Source organism: Triturus cristatus, chromosome 2_1 (assembly GCF_964204655.1).
Source record: "Triturus cristatus chromosome 2_1, aTriCri1.1, whole genome shotgun sequence".
NCBI lineage: Eukaryota > Metazoa > Chordata > Amphibia > Caudata > Salamandridae > Triturus > Triturus cristatus.
In genome coordinates, this window is record NC_140581.1 from 155,205,281 (window position 1) to 155,211,280 (window position 6,000).

The 6,000-nt window shown below is 40.8% G+C and overlaps 1 long non-coding RNA gene across 1 annotated transcript in view; it reads right to left on the reverse strand.

The window, feature by feature from the left end:
- The window catches only part of LOC146863891 (uncharacterized), a 143,814-nt gene extending 142,523 nt beyond the window's left edge, over positions 1-1,291 (reverse strand). The window contains exon 1 of the long non-coding RNA XR_014976584.1: positions 1,218-1,291. This is a non-coding gene — a long non-coding RNA (uncharacterized LOC146863891). The remainder of the gene's footprint in view (positions 1-1,217) is intronic.
- Positions 1,292-6,000: the final 4,709 nt, after the last annotated feature.

Sequence of the window (6,000 nt, forward strand, 5' to 3'; positions counted from 1 at the left end):
TAGAAAGTTCAGACCTTCTCCACCCTGCACAGTCGGGTTTTAGGGCCTCATTTAGCACTGAATCGGCACTGGTGGAAATTTCCAAAGCCATCAGAGACTGTTTGGATGCTTGCGGGACGGCCGCCTTGGTTTTGCGGTAACTCTCGGCGGCATTCGATACGGTTCCTCACACATTGTTGCTCTCCCGATTGGCAGAGATTGGCGTATCAGGAAGTGCTTGGGGCTGGCTCAAATCCTTTTTGGAGGATCGGACGCAGCAGGTGTGGCTTCCACCGTTTTCCTCTTCACCGAAGAAAGTGACCACAGGGGTCACACAGGGCTCCTCCCAGAGTCAGCTTCTTTTTAATATTTACGTTACTCCTTTGGTTCAGTTGGCTGAGGACTTGGGGGCGAAGATAATCGCTTAAGCCGATGATACCCAGCTCTTGTTTACATGGGAAAAAAACAAAGGCTCTATTTCAGCCGCTAAACATTGCCTGACCACAGTTTTTCGTTGGTTGGCGGAGGCTGAATTGAAAATGTAACGAGGAGAAATAAGAAATCCTCTTATTTGGCAACCTCCCCTTTCGGTTTAGGGAAACACTCTGGCCCTCTGACTCAGTATTACCCGCCTCATTAGGTAACCCTGTTAAGAACTTAGGGGTTTGGTTCGAAGAGAATCTCCTATTCTCGAACCAGATCAAGAAGCTGTCAGGTATTTTCTTTGGTTTCCTAAAAATCCTCAGGAAGATTCTTCCCCTTCTTCCTCAGGCGGCCAAGGAGACAGTGACTCGTGCCCTTATTCTCTCTCGGCTGGATTACGCCAACGCTTTATATGCTGGCATCCCAAGCTACCTACTAAATAAACTGCAAGTGGTGCAGAACACGGCGGCCAGGCTTCTCTTGAACATCCCTGCCGGACATAGCATGAGACAACACCTACGGACCTTACACTGGCTGCCTGTGGCTGAGAGGGTCAGATTTAAGATCTTAGTTATCGCCCACTGTGCTCTGTATGCCACAGGGCCAGGTTATCTTCAGAAACAGTTTTCCTTCTACACCCCCGTCAGATACCTGCATTCCTCTACTCAACTCCTAGCTCAAGTCCCGCGTTTCCGCTTGAAAAGGCAGACGGCAGCTCTCTGGTTGTGAAGGCCGCTTTGGAATGGAACGATCTGCCGTACGCGCTCCGATGCACTCAGGACCCAAGTCTATTGAAAAAGAAACTTAAAACTCACCTATTTCCATAATCTTGGCTCAAGGCTCCTCTTCATTCTCTCAAGGTTCGCGCCAGGACACTCTTGTAGTATCTGTGCAGATTAGAAATGAAAATAACATAACATAACATAACAGAGGGACATCATCCCAAAAGCAGCCCAGTTTTCAATCTCTTTCTGAATCAAAGACACTTATTAGTAAGGCATGATTCAAGAGGAAGAGAATTCAACTGAGTTGCTGCCAGGTGCGAAAATGAAAGAACACCTGATCTGGCTGTTCTTATTTGTATGGCCTTAGCTGAGGCCAAATTGATGGAACTCAAGTTCTGAACAGGTCGTTAGAATTCAACTGTGTCCTGTAGAATATCAGGCCTAGTGTGGTGCAAAGCCTTCTGGGCATGATATAAAAGTTTAAAGTCAATCATTTTCCGCACTGAGAGCCAGTGTAAAGAAGTCAAGAAGTTTAATGCCAAGTAAAATCTGTCTCTTTTAAAAATTAGCTTGATTTTTGGCCAATCTCTTAGCGGTGGGCATATCTCCCAATGAATCTGGCCACCAAGAGGCATTCCATATTAGATGGGCCCCACCGAATAGCATGATCTAGGTTTTATCTGTTTTTACCTTTAAACAATGATTAGTCATCCATCGTGCTATTTAAGTTAGGCATTCCTGCAGCTTGCCACTATTTTCATCTTGTTTCTCACCCAGTGATATAATCAACTGCCATTGTCAGCATAAAAACAGACCTCAAACCCCCATTTCTTTATGATTTTTGCTAATGGAGCCATGTAAACATTAAAAAGGGAGGGACTCAACAAAGAGCCTTGTGGAACACCACAAGGCTCCAACAAGTCAATTGTCTATACACTAATTTCTCCAAGATCTGTGACATAAATGAAAGGAGTGAGATAGGCTGATAATTGGAAAGGACGGAGGCATTGATTACAGTTTATTTAGCCAAAGGTAGCAGTGTCACTTCCTTCCAGGATTCTGGATAAGATGCCTCATCACGTGATTGGTCAAGAATATGTGTGAACTCTGCAGCTAACATTTCAATCAAAAGGAATACTTTTCTTTTAGGCAGACAAGTTCTTATCTCTGAAACAGGCACTCATTACCTCTCACAAGAATCCTACAGCAGATTCATGATTTTTGATTATGTTCTATTGTTAACCAATCCTTACCCAAGCAAAATATAGTAACAGGTATTCACCAGACAATTGCTGTTTTATCTGGAAGATATCTTCATTCTGGATGATCACCAGTCTGGATTCACCATACATACTCAGCTCTGGCTAACATCAGAGAAGACCACCACAGGGTCTATTTACTAAATTCTCAGGCAGTGCAGCACATCAGCCCAAAAATACTGCACTGTCTCATGAGAAAGAGAACGAAGGACAGCAACACATCTACAGGGATATAACACTCTCCTCCGCTTGTCCTAGTGTTGTAGGGATTCTGCTCAGGAACAGAACTATCCTTGGGCCATAAAAAAAAAAAACAATCAGTATGTAGGAAATGAGTCACCATAACAGATCAGTATCTATGAGCCTGAGTCCGACTAGCTATAGTGCCCTACTAACCATTCCAAAGAGCCAAGTGATTTAGCACCCCAGAAAATAACACTCTCGACCCTCTCATAGATAGCGGTAACAGGACACACCCTTTCCCTCTCTCACTCATATTTCTCCACATTAGGATAAAAAGGAGACACAAAGGAAGTTGACATTGTTTAATTAAACTATCATGCTCCAATATCCTATAATGAGCCACAATTAAAAAACAATTGCATGTCAATAATGTCATCAGCCTGATTAATAAACCATTTACAATAAAAAGCCCTGATAACCCCTACGTACTATTGAAGCTAAGTTGTTATCTATTATAGATCTCTAGGTTTAGTGGTGGATCCCGTAACCTAGCATACATAGGTGGATGTTCTAAATCAAAGCTGACGCAGCACTCTCGTCTCAGGACCTTCACTCTGTGTCTGTTTTTTCAGAAACCCTGTCCTCAGTTATATGACAAGATTATGTGTAATCAAAAACAGCTGCTGCATTCCTTTATTATGTCTCAGTGCTAGTGTGTGACCAGACAGAATAATAAGGGGTAAAGTTGTTTGACCTTGCCTAGGCTGTTCAAACTAAATCCCAGGAAAAGAGTAGAATATGAAAACATGAGCTGGTGTTGTGTGAAAATGCAATGTGATGCAAAGGCAGGCGTGATATTTATTAACGTGTGCAAAATGAAAGTGGCCTACAATGTGCACAATCAGGATAACACAGGGAAAACGACCATGGGTCGTACAAAACGAATGCAACACTAGCACCGGTGCACAATCAAGCTGCAATCGCCTTGCACACCATAGTGCAAAGTTATCTGCGTGAGGCTAGAATAGGTTTTGTACTGGAAGGGTAGACTTCCAGTACAAAATACTATGCTTACAGCAACTTTACAACTTTTTCTACTTTCTATGTATGCTGTACACTGCAGCACACATGCAGAGTTGGAAAGAAAGGAGAAATAAAAACATTTCTCCTAGATAGCGCCTATCAAAGGGGGTATTTTTTTCATGTAAAATCCGCTCTACTTTTTTTTAGTAGATAGGTTTTTGTGTAAAAAAACATGGGTGATTGCATGGGAATTGCCCATGCACCACCCATGAAATACCCTTTTGGTGCTAGGTAATGCAAAGCAGTGCTAGGGTTCTTTCTGAGTCCCTGGTCGGTGGGGCCCGAATATATTGTCAGTCCATACCTTGATGCGTAGTGTGGTCTTGTGATGTTGTATGAATGTGTTTTGAGTACGAATGAGTGCATGTATCGATTAGCCTTTTCCTGATTGGGAACCTGTTGCTGTCTTCTTCTTTTTTGCATTATATTTGTATTTTGTGATTAATCTACTTTTTTGCTGTACATCAACTCTATTCATTTGATTTGTTTGTTCTTTTGGAACTGCTCTTCTGAATTTACTATATATATAAAAATGTGATTTATATATTTATATTTTGCCGGAAAGAGTCTAATAATAACAATAAAAGAAAAAAATCTGACATTATTCCCCTTGATTTTTTCAAAATTCTGAATATGTGTCTATATATGTGTATATATATTTTTGCCTTTGATCCAGCCAGAGTATCTTTAGCTTAAATTTAATTATATGATACATTGTACATGTTTAAGTATAAAGGGTAGAGTATGGATTTTGTGTTCAATTTGATTTTCCCCTGACTCTCTACCTATATCAGTTTATTAGGGGTCCCCTCTGTTTATTGGTGCATCACGTGCAACCATTTGAATGAAGGTGAACCCTGGAGAGACCAAGGCAGTGTACCTTACACATAATATGGCTAATAATGTATGGAAATGATACCCATACTCATACCCATATTGAGAGCACAGCTTATGAATGCTGTTGCATGCCTAGACCATGTCTAATTCTGGATGAAGAAGTGACTATTTTAGTGTGTGTTGGCCACAGATCTGGATAAGTTTTGATTCAGACCCCATCTCCTCTACTCAAATCAATGACGTTGCCAAGAGAACTACCTGAAGGTATGTGGCTTCTTTCTTGTCTTGTTTGTAAATTGCATGATTTCTGCTTAAAGCAAGTCTGTAACTGGTGGAGACTAAATACAGCCCACAGACTGTTCCATTTGCATACTACGTGAAAGGAACATGTCATGTGCAATTCATTTACATATTTAAAGCAAAGTTGTCCTACCAAGAAAAATGCTTCTTAGATATATATCAAGCAGAAGCAATGTCAGTAGGTCTGGCATATAATTGAAATTGTCTCTTCAGTCACTGGGGAGTTTAAGCGTGTAATAAGTCATCATCATACATGCACTCCGACAATCTTTCTATCACTGTGCATCCATTCCTCCTCCTTATGACTCATTCTGGCTTTCATCCTCTTCCTCATGCACAATAAAAACACAAATTCAACCAGTTTAAATAAGATAAATTAAAAGAAACACAGTAGAAAAAAGAAAACATGATGCCAGGGTATATGTCTGGAATAAAAAATAAAATTGAATATAGCAGTGAGTGGCTATCTTACTGTATAGTTATATGAAAGTTCCAGCATGTCTGACAGCTTTAAAGGCAAGCTACTGGCCTCCTTGATGCAGCAAAATGATGATACATGATGACTAAAAATAATGCAAGAAGACCACTCAGTAAACATAACACTGGGTGGTTATATTAGATTAGTATTGTGCATAGTGTATAGTTGATGTGCAAATCCAAAAGGGCTGACAAAATGCTTCTAAACATGGCTGCCATCTTGTAAAGGTAAAATATTGATGTACTATGAAAAATGCATTCCAAGATCGCTGCCCGCTTTAGACGAAGTGTTCATATTGGATGCAATGCTCCCTGGCTGAAGCAACAAATGACCATTCCGAAAGCACTGTCTGGGAGATGCATAATGCTCTACAAAAAAAGAAAGAAACTAAAGGAAAGGTAAAGGAAATATATTATAAGTGACCTATAAAAGAGAAATTGAAATCTAAAGGACTGGCTCACCATCCTTTGCACTGAAGTACACTCACTTTCATATAGATGTGCACATGGGAATAGGCAAAAGGCCATTGCTCACAGTGCAATAGAGCCAAAGGCTAAAATAGGCTGACAGATTGCCCCTTGTAATATGCTGACATGGGCAGAAACAGATATGAGTGACACTTAGGCAACTAGCAGATGAGGGCTGACTCAAAGCCCCTCTATGTATGTATATGAATACATATATATGGATGCATATCTGTTTTATGCTTTTTTGACTACAGGGCCTGGTAGAG